Here is an 18,673-nt window from a genome sequence, read left to right as displayed (position 1 = left end):
GATTTGGCACTCTTCGCGAATAAAGCTGTATTGTTACTGCAAGTAAAATATGGTAGCGTAATTTGTAATATGTTTCTACAGCCAACACATTTGCGTTCTATCGTAGTATAAGTATATACCTACTACTCGCATTGTTACTTTCAGTAAAATTGTACGGTGATCCTCTTCAGCTTCAATTATCTCCAGCTTCGTTACGAATTTTCGAACTTGTTCAAAAAGGCTTTACATGGTCCATACCATGGAGCTATACAACACTTTAATCGAGGAAACACACGCTATTTGTAATTAAATTAGTTTCCTGGCAAATGGACAAATCTTGTAGGTCCCATTTCCTGGCCTTATCGATTTTCAGACCCGTATCTAATCGATTATTACTTAGACGGCAAACCTGTACTTTATAAAATAACAGTTGTCAATATTGGAACACTTGCTCGACGTATGGATCACCATTACACGCAAATCTATGCGACACTTGATAATTCATAATGAGATGTATTATACTCGTAGTATAGCTGTATCGAGGCTCGAGGTAGTCATCTAGTGCAATCTCTTTGAAAGCATTATTACAACACGATTAGTACAACATATAGCAACTGAAAAACAAGATCCATCTGCCATTTCTGTTTTTTAAATCCGTTTCTATCGTACTTCCCACATATAATGGTATATCCTTGTTATTTCTAATTTTTATTTGTACAGATTGTAGCGTGACAAAACCTCTGATTGTAGGAACTTGCTAATTACGAAGATTTATGAGCGCACAGGCTACAATTATATAGCTGTATGTCAGTGTCTGTTAAAAACATAGAATGCGTATCTGATGAACGTGTATGTAACTTAATTTTATGAGCAATATTGAGTGTGAATTACGTTAAATGGATAAAAAAGTGAAGTTCAGCAAAGAAGAAAAGAAAAGAAAAAAAGAATCAGCAATTCTGATGATACATGTATATTGTAACTTAGCTTGTGAATCGCTTTAAAAAACCATGTAAGCAGCCATATACTTGTACTAGGCACGTACTTAAACTGATTATTCCAGTTCTGAATCTTTCTGTGCTTCCTTAATCGTATTCTGTTCATTTCCAAGGAGAATGGAAATTCGTCCTTTCTGGCCCGTAATTGCGGCATCGAGAAATTCACAAAAGAGGAGCGAATACGTATAGTATACGTCTCGGTCATTGGTTCAGAAGAGTTCATACGAATGTAGCGAAGTAAAAGACTTCTTCTTTTAATAATGCGGAGTTTCTGTGTTTTATTTCGATTTCCAGATCCAGGATTTCCAGGATTAAGGTCAGGAGATTCCAGGATTAATTTCTTTTAAAAATTCTCAACTCATTAAAATTGTAATTTATCTCAAAGATGTATATATATTCCGTGTTAAGATTATCATCTCCTCGGACTATGAGTCTGAATGTCATTGCATTGATCGATACCTGCAATTGGTGGGTTAATTTAAGATCTAAGTTCATTAAGACATATCCATATACATTAATCTACTTAATATATCAATATCCTTAATTGCTTGCAGTATTTAACTGTATCTTGTTCGTACTTGCTTTTCATCTTAATCTTCAGAGGTATCAAGACTTCGACATTCGAACGAGCTAACCATAATGAGCTATTTAAACTGAAGCAACTAGTTGAACTAAACTGAAAAATCCACTTAAATTAAAAACTGTTCATAACACGGTATTCTTACAACACGATTTCGTTCTGCCACTGTTCGACAATTCGAGAAATTGATGAAATCCGTACGAAAAGAAACGTAATGGGAATTTTTGAATTTTTGAAAATTTTTGAAAAAAAGACCCTGCAACCTAAAACATAATGTATATTCAAGGGTACAGCAATATGAATATTTATTATTTAGAATATTTCTTCGTAATAGCGGTCTCCGGGTCACGGATGTGCATAAATAAAGATGTAGAGTTTTTCTTGATGTAGTTACTTCCACAGTAACGTTGAAGTGGGTTTCCACCTAATGACAAAAGCCGCAGTCATTTACTTGCCAAGCCAATACGTACCAAGCGTTCGCTGCTTTCGAACGCTATACAGTGACTGAGCAGTTATGTCGCAGTTTTGTGAATGCCATAGATGCAAAGATACAACGTTGCCCAGATTTGATTAGAGCACATCGTCGTTGGTGATACAGCGGGGCGGGCGCGGTCGCTTGAAAATGGAATAAATCTGTAGCACAGGGATGCGACTCGAAGTTATCGCCCCCACGTGTAAGTACAAGCGGCCGAGCGCCAGACAACGTGATACATCGCTGCGTATTTGCGATAACGAAAGTTATACTGGTCGTTGGTCGTACATGTCAACAAACGGATCCTTACGGTCGATGCATAGATGCGGTGCAAGTTATTACAGCGTCCCGTCGAAATGCCGAGTTCTGCCGCGTCTCGACAACAGTCGGTTCGTTAAAACCAAACCTGTTTCTTGGTGTTGGTATCGTTGACGTAGAGGCAGATGATCTCGGAGACGACCTGCGCTTCCTGTTCGATACATCTGACTTTTAATTGGACGATGGAATGCGTCATAAAACAGGAGCATCAAACGGGAAGTACAGTTTGAAAGATAAGAATCAGGTATCTTTTACATTTACGTACCATTTCTTCGGTTAAATGCACGACGCTGATGGAGATCCTTTAAGCCAATACTTTTTCTTCTTGTCACTATCTTTTCTATGGTAGATAAATTATTTCACAAGTTTTTAGTCTGCAAAGTGTACACGTAAATTATTTCCTCTTTCATGGAACCGGTATTTCTTTTCTCTTAATTAAGGTTTCATGTCTCGTCCGCTGCAACGTTGATACTCGGCAGAAAGTGCCCTATATGTATTGGATTATAGCGTATGAAATAATTTTGCATCGAGTTTCTAAACATTTTCCCTCGACAAATAGTTCGGTGCTTTTGTAAGTAATTTTATAAAAATCCTTTCTTCCGTGTATGATTAAAATTTCTTACACGTACAAACGCATCTTGGAATATGATTTGTCCAAAATTAAATATTCTAACGCGTCGTAACGCAGTAATTAGGATAACGTACATTATAATACACATCTGCCAAGTATACATATTAGATTGTCCAAAATGTTTCTTTCGTTTTATAAGAAAATAATAGACGCCCAATGTATTTTGTTTCATATTAGTTTATTGAATTATGCACGAACATAATAATAGAAATAGGGCGAAATGGATCACACGTAAAGCAGAAATTGTTGTTCATCTATTATCATCTTATGAAACGAAAGAAACTTATCGGACAACCTAATATTTTAGCCTAAAGCTATCTTCAAACATATTCATTTTTATCTTTTATTAATATCTGAAAGTTGCTAGTTTATCTAACAAGCAATTTTCAATTACGTTTTCCGAATTATAACGTAATTTAAAGATGAAGATCGAGCAGAACCCTACGAAGTTCATTTTGATTTCGTCTCATCGACGACCTAAGAAGAATAATCGACCTAAGGATAATGAGATCACATTCGTTAAATGACTCGATGGGACCAGTTGCCAATTCAAGGAACAAATTACACACAAAAAAAATAAGAAAAAAAAAAAAAGAAGAAGAAACAGTATCTTGTACTAACAAAATCAAGTCGCCTGGCTGCGATTAAGAGGCTGAAACGCACAACGTAAATGTATCTGCAGATTATTAAAACTGACAACATATAATAAAAGAAGAGTTTATTGCGAAATATCGTTCATAAATTATTCCGATTATTTTTCCAATCAAAAAGTAGATGGTCGTAATTATGAAAATAATGGAAGTAACACGAAGGTGGCCGCTGCTGTTTAGGGGGGACGCAGTAGAGTGAATGGATGGAAGCGAGGCGCGAAGGAAAAGAGAAACGTAGAAGTGGAAAGGGGTGAATGAATGAAACCATTCAGGCAACATGTTTATGCGCTCATCGCCGGCATGGAACAGGCTAGCATACCGGTCGGCACGAGCAACAGTCCGGAAAGCAGATGGCATACGGAGAGGAATGGATTATACTGGCTGTTCGGACGATAATAATAAAGTGCATAAACTTGTACAATAAATGGGAGCGGCTTATATCGGTGTAGGCAAGAGCATCATAATGACACTTACCAGTTGCTGGAAGCGTGTTAGCGATTTTAAAATATCGCGCAATTTTGAGATCACTGCGGACTGCTGTGTTTTATATTACATGCTTGGGAAACAAATTATGGTCGTCCGGACATTCGCATGAAAAAAGAAACGAGCAGCAGCTGAAACGAGACTGAAACTTTCAATTTCACTTTCTTACTCATCAATTTCTCTACGCAGCTATCGGAATTAATTTGTACATCGTGCGAGTTTCTGCCTCTCCTCTTCTCAAATTTATGCTTCCAACGTATCAGTTTATTGAATATTGGTTGGCAATTGGAAAAAGCTTCATCCGATTATACATTGAAAATAACTTATAATGGAAGCTTCTTAGTAGCAAAACGATGGAACGGTGCGAAAGTTTAATTACTACTTGCTATTCAGCTTTTTATATTAAACTTTATTGGTTTATCCTGTAGGTATAAGTAAGGCGGAATGACACATAAATATACGTGTAGATCGTGTAAATCGTATTATAAGCTTAACTTCGCTTTATGTTTATTATAGTCGTTAACGCTTCTCTGTCGAATCATCGGTCGTAATTTTCTACTGCGTGACAAAGGGTACTGACCCGTAGAAATTATAACGAACATATTATAATTATTATTATTATTATTATTATTTCAAAATGTTCGCTGTTTCTATCGATAGAAAACTGACAAAGATAAAGAAATAACTGTATTATCCTGTGAAGTCGATTTTGGTTTTGTTTCATCTCAATCAATCTTTCGTATCGGTTCGCTACACACGTACTAATTTTAATTTAGCTCTTCTCAGAGTCAGCTGCGATGCTGTAAAATCAAATGACATTGTTCTCTTTGTACGTTCCCTACGCATAGCTGATCAATAAAGCTTCGAACGATTTATGATTCTGTAACATTAGTTTCCTATTTATACTCGGAACACCACCAAGACTTCCTGATAAAGTTTTGCTCGAACACCTTGTACAAGTATCCGATAGAAGTGTACAAAATGCTAATTATCGTTTCTTAATATTTATCTGGTTGTTTGCAACCAGTTGAGCACAGTAATTTGCTATTTTTGAAACAGACGTTAAAGACAAGTTTCAGCTAACGTGGGAGTAAGTTGATGTTGAACAACAAACTTCTCTAATGTATTTCATGTAGGGCTACGTACTATCGTAGCATGAAGGACATTCACGTGGGCAGATGAATCCCCGACACAAGGCGACAAGCTTCGCAGGTAGATTCTGAGTAGATAATGTGAACTACGATGAAGATCTCATCAGTTCCGCGTAATTAGCTCCCACTCCACGACATCTCATCTACGAAAGGCTGTTACACGTACGTGATAGTTGTCTTATCTCAGCTGGTTGCATGATGTCTTTCCTTGGTTATGCAATCGTACCTTGTATACGCGTGTAATCTACGGTAACACAGCTTTAGGGACGGAACTGTGTTGAATTCCTATCGTCTTGATAGGCCAGTCTCTGATATTATCTATTCTGTAAAGCTTGGTAGGAGACTAATTTTACTAAGAGAATATCTATCCTTAAAGTAGCTCGCACGCAGGCTGAGCGTGTATTTGCTCTTTGTTTCTTTTGCAACAAAGATATAACATATCTTGTCTGAGCTGAAGTAGCTCAATGAACTAGCCGATCTAGCAGCAAAAAATTGTAACCACGGAAGAAGCAAATCAGCTTCCTATATGCAACGCATCATTTGACATCGTAAAACACGTTGAAGCGATATGCAAACAAAACTGGAACGTATTATTTGTATATGGCAAAGTGAATATATAAACTCGCTAGATAAATGAATCTCTAGCTTCTACGATTTAAAGACAAACGAACAACTTAAAGAAGAAACCACGATAAATGGGATAAGACTCAGCTGACATATATGCGCATTCTGCATTGTATAGTCCTTGTGTCAAATGCGGCATCTGCAATGTGAGACAGTCAATCATCAACATGATATAGATGCGTGTATACAACGAAGAAAGGAAAATGTCGACAATTATAAGGATATGCACACTTCTGAGAGGAAAGTAAGATATTGGAGAGAATTTAACGTGCCATGGAGTATAAAAATAGTCGTTAATGACCATGGTAGTCGATCCGACTGTGAATAAAATAAATAATACATTTATTTTTATTTTAAATAAAATACTGTACCATGTTACAATAATCGTGGATGGAAAGATGATAAATCATGACGTGGTCATAAATCTTCCACAGTTTCATAAGAAAAAGTATTATTAACAGATATGAACATCTGCAAATGTTCTTCCACATTTCACACGTTTGTTTTTGCATCCTTGTTAAAGCATAGTATAAGATTATTGGAATTCCCTAATTGGAGAAATTTAATGATTTCTTATAAAGCTAGTTACAAATAAATTGATATTTATTTGGTTATTACTAAGTAGATGTAAATTATTTGTTTCACAAATTACACATAAAATAAATCCAATTAGCGAACATATTGGATTTGATTTCGTAACTTGATTACGTTTGAACGTATAGAGTTATTCATCAAATAACGAAACGTTATCTATCATCGAGGATTTAAAGGAATTTTTGAAACTTTGAAAATTGTAGCCTATGATGAAATTCTAATATGAGAGACATTAATCTTTAGTAAATTAAATATCTTTTTAGTATCTAAAATACTTTACTATTGAAATTTCCCCCTGTTAATATTTCCTGAACCATCAGTTTCATAATTTATGTGTGTCATGCTTAAAATATCGATGAATACAAAAGTCTGATCATTAGAATTCTTATATTTTCATATGGATTTTCTATTAATGTAACTCGTAGAACAACGAATATATTACATATTAATATATAAATTACGTTAATTAAACTTAATTGAACGATTATTAATGCAAGACAACTTGACAGTTTCTAACTATAGGTTTAGGCCGTTAACAAGACCTCAAATATTTAGTTTATGCTTGTCTTACATGACAATTTGTTCGTACGACCAGGACATAAATACGTTGGTTCGCGTTTAAGCTTAGCTACCGTTAGACATTAATTCTACTTGGTGTCTTTTCGTATGTTACGTACAAACTTGATATCATCTTTGTAGATTTATATTTTTTCGGTCATGTTACAAGAGGTTTCCTCCTTGCATCTGTGTAACGTATGCTTCCGTAAATGTAAAATGATTCTCCCTTGTATGTATCGCGTGTACGTAGATCAACGGTACCGTTACTAACAAGTTTAAATCTGACCATGCCCAGATAGTATTTCTATTCTCTATTCGTTAAGTAATGACCTTGCAAAATCAATAGGGTTTCCTGAAGAAAATGTCATAAATTGTGTACGTCGGTTAAACTATGTCCGTGCATTAATGCTGGTTTAGTACAGTTAGATAATACATAATTTTAGCGTTTAGTTTCACTTCATTATCGCGTAATCGCTAAAGGACGATGGCAGAGAATGGCCAATCTTTGTGTAGCACGGGTACCAAAAATATTTATGGGGCATCGTTCTGTTATAGGTTCCAAGGAATTGAATTTCAATTAATCGAAATTAAAAGCACGTTGTTTTATCAGTAATATAATGGGAAAATTGTATGAAAAGCAGTTGATGTGTGAAGCGTACAAAGTGAAAAATTGGTAATCGTTAATTTCAAACGATAGTAACTTTCTATTTACATTACGATAAAAGTTGATATTTATATTATACGTCAAAAATAATTGACAAAACTTTCCTATCATTCTCTTTTGTAATAAATAAAGAAATGTAAAAATTAAATAACGTATATAATATTTTACTGGCATAGAGACTGAAGTAAAGTCACTTGAGGGATTATCTTACTGTAGTAAGTGAAACAAGGTGTTCTTTTTCTCATGATTGGTATTTTATTTTTGCATATTATTAATTACAAAACTTGTTTTGAATGATGTAGAAATTTGTATCATATTGGCTATGAAACATTCACAACCACACCATCCATAAGTAATTAAAATAACAATAGAATAGAATAGAAAAGAAACAGGAACAATAATACTGTTAATCGTTAGTGATACTCCTTAGGCATTGGAAAAGCCATTGCTCAGAAAACAAATTTTTTGAAGGTTAATTATCTTTCTTGCAAGAAAATTGTTTATACATTTGCTTATCATAATAATGGTCCTAAAGTGATAGTCGGTTAATGGCTATATAAATTAATGGGAATTATGCTGTAAAATATTTATCTCAGTTTGGACAAATACAGCTTAGAGATCAATTTTGAAATACATTCATGGTTTCACGGAAAACGTGTTGAATGTTTAACAGTATAATCTTTCGTGGAAATGTACGAGTTCATTTTAGAGGCTGTGTAACTCAAAAGTAAATTCGTATTTTATGTATAACCTTTTTATTTTATTTTCAGAGCTTCAAACTATTTATTAAAGAGAAATAGATTTTCTGATTTTTCAAAGTTCTTACGGTAGAATAATCTTCTAAAATGAAATTGACAAAATATTATGTTTATTGCAAAATTACTATATTATTAGGTATGATTTGTTATATTATTAATTACAATTTTAATCATATCCATGGAAATTTGGTAAAATTTTAATTCGATCGAATGTACGATTATTTTAGCGTAAAATAATCATCGCGTAGTCGATGAAAGTGATTGTTGAAAATTGATAGCAGATGAATTTTTCACAAGTCGCGAAAATTCAATTTTATTCTTTGTTTCTCCGCGCGTGTGATTCTTTCTAAACCATATTGTAAGAAGCATATATACGAGAACGATGTCTACAATTTTCACATTCGTACTAATCCTTTCAAAATCTAATCTTTTTTAAACTGTGGAAAATTCTCTTTTCGCAGATTATTTAATAATACGAACATTCCTCTCTACCTTCCTATAAAGAAATTATAATTAACTAAAATTTGGAATCAGTTTTACCGACGATAAACATACATTTATCGTTTAATTATCAGTTAATTAGCAATATCTCAAGCACGCAACATCGAGCATGAAATACAATCGAATACAATTTTTCACCGAGTATAACAAATTCTATCATTAATGATTAATTATATCACTTAATTAGTAACCTCTCAAAGTACAACCCTGCGTATACGCAACATCGAACATCAAACGTTTAAATAAAATTTTCTTCTATCAAGTAATATCTTTCTGAATACGTATCACGCAATCATTTTCTAATCATCGGATGTGTGAGAGAACTGAACATTTCTATACGCGCATAAAGAGCACGTAAAACAGTAATAAAACGTAAATACGTGCGAGTCCTCTTTCATCGATCTTGCGCGTCTGATGTAGGACATTTGATTGTGGGACAGACGTGGGCTCGGACTTCCGGCATTTTGGTATGTAAATCTCATTCCGTGACGGGAACGCTTTTATCGAAAGTATAAAGATGAAAATGGAGTTTGAGGAGGATAGAAAGCAAGGTAGGTAGGTAGATAGAAAGAGGTCGAAAGCAGAGCCAGAAATGTTTAGAGGAACGCGTCGCGACGGTGCCACTGTTTATCGCGTGCGGACATCTTTATTTGAAACGTCCACCTCGTAACTTGGCTTACCCCATGGCTTTACTGCAATCGTGTAAATTCATGTTTGTGCGCGATACGACGCTGCTTGCCGTCTGGCTTTCTTCTTTTACTTTAATGGATTTTTCCTTCCTCCGTCCAATCGCAGAAAGGGGCAAGGATTTCCGTATCCGCCAACACGTGCAACATTTTCTTTTTATATCAGCGATGAAGTCGAATCGCTTCCAATTCCAAGACTTACAGTAGCTCACGGATTTTTCTGTATTTCAATAAAATATATTTCATTATATTTTGACGTAGAATTCTAAACCACCAAATCAGCCTATGGAATCCTCGCTTGGATTCTGACTTGATGATGCAAAGGCAAGAGAAACAAACACATAAGTGGAGTTCATATAAACGCATCTTCACTGTATCACGAAATTTTGTTTACAAAACTCAAAGTGGTATAAGGTTGGCGACATTTAGCCACCTACTAGTAGCGTTACAAATACTTTTACCAGATCCGATGGTTTATCTTGCGCATCCAATGTGTGTTTTCGAGACAACACGAACAGAGAAACCCTTTGACACAAAGAGTGGACTGTGCTTCGCGACGAGGCAGCCGGCATATAATTCTCATCAAGGATCCATTGCTTGGAGCAGGCCACCGTAAACCACATACGCGGAATAGCAATCAAATTGAAAGCAGTCCTCTGCAACCCCTCAGGTATATAACCAAGGTGTACCCTCGGTCAACTTCTATGGTGCTACAGAAACAGCAATATGGGGATAAATATATCTGTACGGCGTCCACTGCGAATTATGACAGGGTGGGTCGGAGGAAAGCCAATATTATCCTCGCCCCTGTGCGTTTCTGGAACAGCTTGGTCTCTTACGTACGCAGCGTCCATTACGATCTTCGTGCCAGTCATTCGAAATAATTAAAAGTTGTAGTTATATGATCTATTTGATAGCTTATGCTTCGACTGTTACATGACTACGTTTTGAAGAAAAACTATGAGCTGTCGATGGCTTCAGTGCTTGAGAAAATTAAAAAGACCAGATGTAGAGTTTTCTTAGAAGTGGTGACCGTTTCAACAAATGAGAATAAAAATATGAAATACAAAGATATGATAACATGTAACGTAAGAATGCGGATATTTATGTAGATGTATATTTTTGTATATATTTTGTAACTTACAAAATGGAACTCGAATAGAAAATTGTCTCATTTATCGAATATTGTAAGAAGTTCTGTATTTTGAATATTTTAAATAGATCGTTTATTTTGAAAATAGTAGAAATTCATTTTTTCTTCGTTTTGGAATATTGAAGGATTCGCGTTTCCATCGAATCCTGACAAGGTCTATTTAGTTTATTCACGTCCCAATGTGTATAAGTATAATAGATATCATTATGAGAACTAACTCATTATATATATTCAATATATTCTTTTTGAGAACTAACTGGATCAATATCTTTTTTTGACGCTATGAATGGACCTACTTAAAAAATAGTCGAATTGTACAATTCATTAAATTTCAATTATTTAAAACTTACCTTCTCTGTTTTAATCTATTCTCCTTTGTGAATAAAAACTGAAGATGCAAAATACTGCTATTTAATTTCAATATAATTTTCTTATTTACTGGAGCAGTGTGCTTGTAGGATTTATGTTAAGCATATTAGATTCACGTTAAGATGTTAAATAAATGAATAAAGTTTCTCGATATAAAATAAAGTGTTTACCGAGTTGCAGATGTTACTGACTTATTTGCGATAATTATCAAGATCCTCCCACTTCCTTGCATCTTAGATTAACGCTTTGATAACAACTCGATATAAATGCAAAACTGTTATTAGTTTAATGATGCTCGTAAGGTAATAATAATTTACGAGCATATTACTGAATCGTATTTAAACAGGTTGTTCACATCCGCGCATGCAATATTATATGAGGTGAAGAGGATAGGATTACATTCGTTATCATTTGCTGTTCGTTATTGTTGCCTCGATTGTGTGGACAGGCTACAGATTACAGGAAATGGACTTACACCGCTTTCAAAATACATAATTATACAATTCCATTTCTTAACGAAATTTCAATTGTTTAACACTAGAACTAGCACACCAGTCAAATTGGCTGATTTTACAATTTTATTTAAAAATTCTTCCTTCATGTTATAAGAATAATATAATGAATTTTATTTTGTTTTTTATGTATTCAAACTGAAAATAATTTTGTATCGAGGCTACTTATATAAATACCAGTCAAAATGTAAAAGGGTCCTGCAATCTGTTTATCGAACTCCAATTAACCAGTTTCTTCGTTTTGTACAATTTGTCACACACTTTTGAAATTTTTACCGCGTATCATTCGATACGATGATATCAGTTATCAGGAAAATTCCGGATCGATCGCTAGATCGCTAGATGCTAACGCTAGAAATACCACACCAGTCTAAATAACTGGTTCTACAATTTTATAAACGTGTCAACCCTCGTTTAGGGAGCATGGTCCCAGATGGATTAATAATACCAAAAATGTACTATATATCATGGAATTGCTTCTGTAAGAAAGTAATAAATCATTAAATAGAAAAATATTCTATTTTACGTATTTCTTTTGGTAGAAATACCTTCGTGTTAACTATCGGTAGTTCTAGTGTTAAAACATTTTATTGATATATTTTAAAATTTCAATTATAACTTGTTCATAAATAAAAATGTCACACCAAAGTATATGTAAACTTCTTCGTCTTCTCAATTTTTTTCAAAAACTTAACGCACCACTTACAAAATAAACGATCCATATATTTCTGCGCATTATGCGTATTCCGTGCTCTTTTCTAAAATCTCTTCAAATCTGCCGTAAATCCATAGAAATCCACAGTCTATCTACGACCATAAAACGGTCATAAATTTATGTACGATTATCTATCTAAGTTGGATATGATAACGTGGAAGCGAAGTAAAGGGCGAGGAACAAGTACGACTGTATAGGAACAAAAGGCGAATGTATATTGCTTTTATCAAAAGTGGCATTTCATATACACGCGAGTTGTAGGGACGAGTTGGCATTTGCCCGTTAAAGACAGGGGACGAGTAGTGGAGCTATATACTGGGACAGCCACGATGCGGAAGACGTCGTTCGGATAGTCGTACAGCTCTGTAACGCCCTTGTCTGGCCGTGTCTGTGTGCTGGTGACTAAGATTAAAATGTACGCTTCTCGAATGCGTCGAGAGTCGACTAGTGGCGAGGTCGAGGCCTCCTCATAAATCATTCTTGCTTGAAAATTTCAAGTAGCGCCTAGCAGCAGAGTTTGCTCACGCGAGATCCCTCGTGCAGCTTGCAACTTCGATCCATGACGGCTTGAATATACTTTATGCACGAGCAACACGTACGTATACGTTGATGTTAAGGGTGAACCAAAGAGAACAAGGGAGGAGCGAGTGGTGCCAAATGATGGCGTGAACGCAAGCGAACGAGCCTTTTTAAAAACTCTCAGGATTATGGAGATGGATGAAGGTTTTGTTGCTACGACGACCAAAGAAACATCTGCAAATCGTTGCATGTATTAATAGAAAGAATTCACTGTGGAGCAGCTTGAACAACGAATTAAGATCCACGTGCAACGAGTTTTATTAATCAAACTTAAATAATCAAAATCATACAGTCGACTGTATGTATAGATTTCAGTTAGGAACAAATATTCATCTAACTTTAGCCAACATACCACAGTGTTCCATATGCGACGAACTTTATTAATCGAACTTAAATAATTAAAATTATACAGTCCGGTGTATGCGTAGGATTTTAGTTAAAAACAAATAATCACTTAACTTTGCCCGACACACGACGATGAAGTATTGACCCTAAATTTGATCATAATGTCAGAGTATCTGGCACGAGTAAATTTCTTCAGATTTGTTATTTCAAGAGGATCGAGGAATTCATTTTGCACAACCGAATGGTTTCGAAGTTTCCTGAAAAATAGTTACAAGACCAAAGAGGTTATATTTCTTGGTAGTTTCAAAATCTTTTTTCACAACAAAGATAATCAACATTCCAAGGTCCGTACTGTGTCTAATCAATTTTTTGCAATGTTTAGGGTTGATAGGCTTCTGCATAACAGAGCCCGTTTATTTGAAATCGCCAGCTTTTCATTCGATCTTTAATTTATTGTATCGCAGGTCTGCAAAATGTAACCTTAATGCAGCTAATTCGTTATGCATTAATATTGAAAAAGATCCGACACGCGTATTCATAGAGCTCTGGCAACTATTTATTTAGGCTCGCGTTGCATTCTGCACATTACATGTACTATCCGCGAGAGGCTAACGTATATCTTAAGCAACGGAGCGTATCTTCCCTATCTTTCATCATCTTCATTTCTTGCACAGCTATTGACAGACTGCATGCATCGTGCAAATAGGTCATAGGTCAATCGACATTCGATGCTACGTCCAGTTTATCATCATCTTATGATCTATATGATGTATACCGCCAATGAGCCGCGCATTTATGCGAGCCAATGTGAGACGTTCTCTTAACGGGCTTGCGAGTTACGCTTGTCGACACAATACATTCGCGCAAAGCGCATAACTTCGCATTTCCAGTATCTTATCGTCGATCAACGGAAATCTTTAATCGAGGCTCAACCGTGAAGAATGCAAACGAGATTTATACTTTTTAATCCTCTTAGATTGTAAAGAACGCATCGCTTTGGAGAACATGTTGCAAGACCTTTCAGAGATCCAAGATAGCGCGATACATACGTTTCAACGATCTGTTCCTACCAAACGAGTAAGTTGAAATTTTGGAATAATAACAGTCGACGTTCCAGTGACCATTATACACACACACTGATCAGATACCGATCATTTTGATCGATTTTCAATCGAACAAGACAAATTATCCATGGTAAAACCTTGATTGTTGAATCTTATCGCGACGTGCTGGGCGGATAAAATTACTTTGTTTTCAAACGCCGGACAGTGATTTATTGCGAACTTTTTTTTATAAATGAATCGTTCAAAAGTCATATAAGAAAGCTTGATGACGTTATAAACATAATTCTTTACGTTTATCGTGGAATTGGCTATTATCTGTGCCCTTATTTCGACGATTCTGAATTCCCATTCTGAAAGACTCAAATATCAATGTTAAACAGAAGCAGAAGCTTCTGAGCAAAGATGTGACAATGTCTTTCGATCCTTATCCTTGTCTTCTAATCTTTGTCATGAATACATGTTTCCCATTAAACTTTCTTTCGTTCCACCTACGTTGAACTTACAGCGACAGTCAAAAGTGAGTATACACTTTGAATTGTCACGAAATTTATTCCGAAACTCTTACATTACATACGTCGCATGAATTGGAAATTGATCGATGAACTAGAAAATACGTAGGAATAGAGATTAATGGCAAAAGGACGTAGATAAGTGTGTAGGTAAAGCAATATGTTACAAACTTCATTTTTGCCAGGCGTATGCTCACTGTATTAATTCGACCTCTCGATTTGACCACGTTCCAAACAGGAATTTCAATTTCAGTTGCGTTTTATTTGCATAGGAAACGCTTAAAAACAACGAAGCACACACGTATCAGGTAAAGCTAGCTATGGCTACCAATAGGAAGTCGTGGAGCGATGATGCTTGTCACGTTACTCAAAGTTAACCCGTTCTACGTTTATCTACAGTTACGTCACTTTCTATGTAACTTGAGCTCTGTAATAGCTTGCTGTGTTTCTTTCGCGTCCAGCAAATTCTCTTGTCGGGATACACGTGCCTAATGTGCGGGCTACATTCTTCACGGTTTCGAGCTTATCTCAGCCAAAACATGGAACATTTAGTCCGCAGAAACCGCTATGCTGGTGCGTGGCTTAACGCGAATCCTCACCCCTGCCATTTAACACTAGAACTACCACACCAAATCCACCGGTTTTACAATTTTATTTTAAAATTCCTACTTCGTGTTATTTTCTTCCCGCAATGATGCAATGACGTTCGTAACGATAACTCAAAGAATAATATAATGAATTTTATTTTGTTTTTTGTGTATTCGAGCTGAAAATAATTTTGTATCGAGGCTACCTATGCCAGTAACAGTCAAAGGGTCCTGCAATCTGTTTATCGAACCCCAATTAACCAGTTTCCTCGTTTTGTACATCTTCCCATACGTTTTTACAATTTTTACTGCGTATCATATGACGATATCAGTTATGAGGAAAATTCCGAATCGATCGCTAGATCGCTAGATGCTAACACTAGAAATACCACACTAATCAAAACGACTGGTTCTACAATTTTATAAATTTGTCAACCCTCGTTTAGGGATCATGGTCCCAGATGGATTAATAATACCAAAAATGTACTACATAACATGGGATTGCTTCTGTAAGAAAGTAATAAATCATCAAATATAAAAATATTCTATTATTACGTATTTTTTAAAGACCAGTCATTGTGATTGATTTGGGTAAAAATAGCTTCGTGTTAACTGTTGGTAGTTCTAGTGTTAAGCGACACACGCCCCTGTTCGTATGTACTCGAACATCTATAGAATGTGACAGAACAAGAAACTGTAAAATATTTCAGAATTGTTATCTAGGAATTTAATAGAATCTTAAGATATATAGAGAATTTATAGGTCCAATGTTATAATCTTTTCATTGAGTTTGTTATAGTTTCTTTATTTTCCATATTCTTCCTCTGCAATTTACCCGTCAGGACATTTGACAGATTAACGTAGCCGTTAGGATTTGTAGCACATGAGTGGTCATCGCCATTGAACCATCGCAGATTGTCAATTCATACACACAAGCATAGGTTGTACACGTTCACACCTTTGTAACGACGATATTAATCTTTCTTTTTTTTATTACTATTTCCTTAAGAGATTTATACAGTTTACACGTGCAAATAGAAATTTCATAATGCAATCTGCGTGTATAAACTTGATCACCGAGTAGCCGGATCAGGATTTATTGAGGTAATCATTTATGCTAAAACTGGGTCGTGTGGATGTTTCCTTTTTAGTCTTCAAGCGACCTGGGCTCCGTGAACTTTTGATGTCAGCTGATTTGAATGCATCGCGGTTCTACAGCTGTGTTCTCAACGTGTAATAAAAATCTCATCTTCATACGCGTGGTTCGACGTAAGAAAACGACGCTGCAACTGTTCCCATCAAACAAATTCAGAAAATTGACGACAATTGCCTTCATGGTAGCTCACTTCTGTGTTGACATATAGTTACAGACGATGCTGTCCATGTTCAAAGCAATTCTACAGGCCATATTCCGTAAGATCGTCGAGATCTCGATTGTTCTTGCTCTCATACTTCCTACCGACAAAGAATCAGTTCCTTTGATCACTGACTTGATCCTCGGGAGGAGGTAGAAATCGCAGGAAGCCAGAACTGGCCAGCTTTTCAAGCACTTTTGTAGCTTGACATTTTCAACCGAGTGTAAAGACACGTATATATTGGAAAATGCATTCACCGGCAATAAATGAAGCAGTCAAACTAAGTTTTGTAACGTTATTGCTAGTCAATAATACATCTTCTGCAACTGTTTCTTCATCTTTGTCCTCGTACTCTTGGTTCCAGACCTATGAGGTCAGTGTTCTTTCCTTTGTGTTGGACTTCGTATGTTACGGGCCAAGTGACAAATAGGTTATTATTCATAATGACCGGTCATTACCGAGCGAAGACTGATAATGATAGAACTTAGTGAACTGTCCAGGCATTAGGAATAAAGCTACGAATATTCTTTTCGAATCAGGTTTAGATTAGGTTCGGATTAGTCATTATGATGTTTGTCTTTATTCATAATGGCCAGACGTTATAAATAATACTCGTCTTAATTACTCGTGTTAGTCCACAACATATACAGCGATGCTCTAACGATCACGTTATACAACTTTCTACTGTTTTTATCCATAATTAGTTAAAAATGTCGATTCAGATGTTTAATAAACTTCTCTGATTGTAAGTTGCATCTATTTCGTACGGAACACTGGCAACGAGATCTAAGTTAGGATACTGTGATGATTCTTAACACATTATGTTCATCTTGTAATGCATAGGTCCCTACAAGCCTCTGTGTCGTTATTTTGCATCAACGCAAGATCATGGCCAACAATATCATCACTGTCTTCCATGGCCAGATGCTTCAGACGAAGTCTCTATTCTTTGGCAATGCAACGTCGGGTCACCTGTCATCAGTAAACTATCTCACGCATCATCTAAACGAGAGACGTCCAACTAACCGCTGCTAGCGAGCAAATTATTCCCCTCCCGAAGCATGCTCATTATAAAACTCAGGTTTAGCAGCTGAAGCAGCGATACGAATGCTACGGCGATATTCTTTTATTTATCCGAGCCTCGTAGCAAATTTGTTTGCGAGTAGCAGAGATATCTCTGCCCCAAACACTGTTCAGTAAACAATCGTACGTATCGTCGACAGCTCATAGTTAGGCCACTTTGAGTCGCCGGCTATCGACTTTCCATTCGCTCGAACACATTCGCTCGAGCAATCTGCCAAGGTCCTTGCCGAGCCCAGTCGTAAATTATGGCAAGACTAAACAGCTCTAGACTATCTGCCATTATGTCGTCACGAAGATGCCGCTGCTATATACGAAACTTGCCATGAGGGGGCCTAATACTCATACACAGGAGTGTATTTTGGCGAAGCTGTTGATCGATGATCGCGTTATCGAGATACCAGTCATTTTTTCGCAAGAGATTCTGTAGCGGATCTGCCGTCTTGGAGAAAAGAATGTAAATGGATGTACAGGGGATCTGAAGGGCGAAATGGAAAAATGCGGATGACAGAAGAGGATGGAGAAAAGTGGGCCGTAACTTTCTTCGTGGATTGTGGGCGCAGTGGGTGCTTTTATCGCGCTTTCATGGCGCGCGTAATTCGGGAAATTCAAGTCAGCAAGGCGGGTAAACTGCTTCCTCGTTACTGTATCTATTACGTGTTTCCTTTTTTCTCTTTTGCCTCGCGATCTCGAATCTTACCTACCCTCTGTGCCCCAACTTCCTCCGTCGCTTGAAGCTTGTACTCTCGCCGAACTCCATC

The 18,673-nt window shown here is 36.2% G+C and overlaps 1 protein-coding gene and 1 long non-coding RNA gene across 3 annotated transcripts in view; one reads left to right on the top strand and one right to left on the bottom strand.

The window, feature by feature from the left end:
• The window catches only part of LOC132909054 (uncharacterized), a 517,795-nt gene extending 505,535 nt beyond the window's left edge, over nucleotides 1–12,260 (bottom strand). The window contains exon 1 of the long non-coding RNA XR_009658485.1: nucleotides 12,239–12,260. This is a non-coding gene — a long non-coding RNA (uncharacterized LOC132909054). The remainder of the gene's footprint in view (nucleotides 1–12,238) is intronic.
• Nucleotides 1–18,673, top strand: part of LOC132909001 (CCR4-NOT transcription complex subunit 6-like) — a 431,298-nt gene that overhangs the window by 135,391 nt on the left and 277,234 nt on the right. The window lies entirely within an intron of this gene.

Source organism: Bombus pascuorum, chromosome 7 (assembly GCF_905332965.1).
Source record: "Bombus pascuorum chromosome 7, iyBomPasc1.1, whole genome shotgun sequence".
In the NCBI taxonomy this organism is placed as follows: Eukaryota; Metazoa; Arthropoda; class Insecta; order Hymenoptera; family Apidae; genus Bombus; species Bombus pascuorum.
The sequence above is the reverse complement of the archived record's forward strand: the minus strand, read 5'-3'. Positions and strand labels throughout refer to the sequence as shown.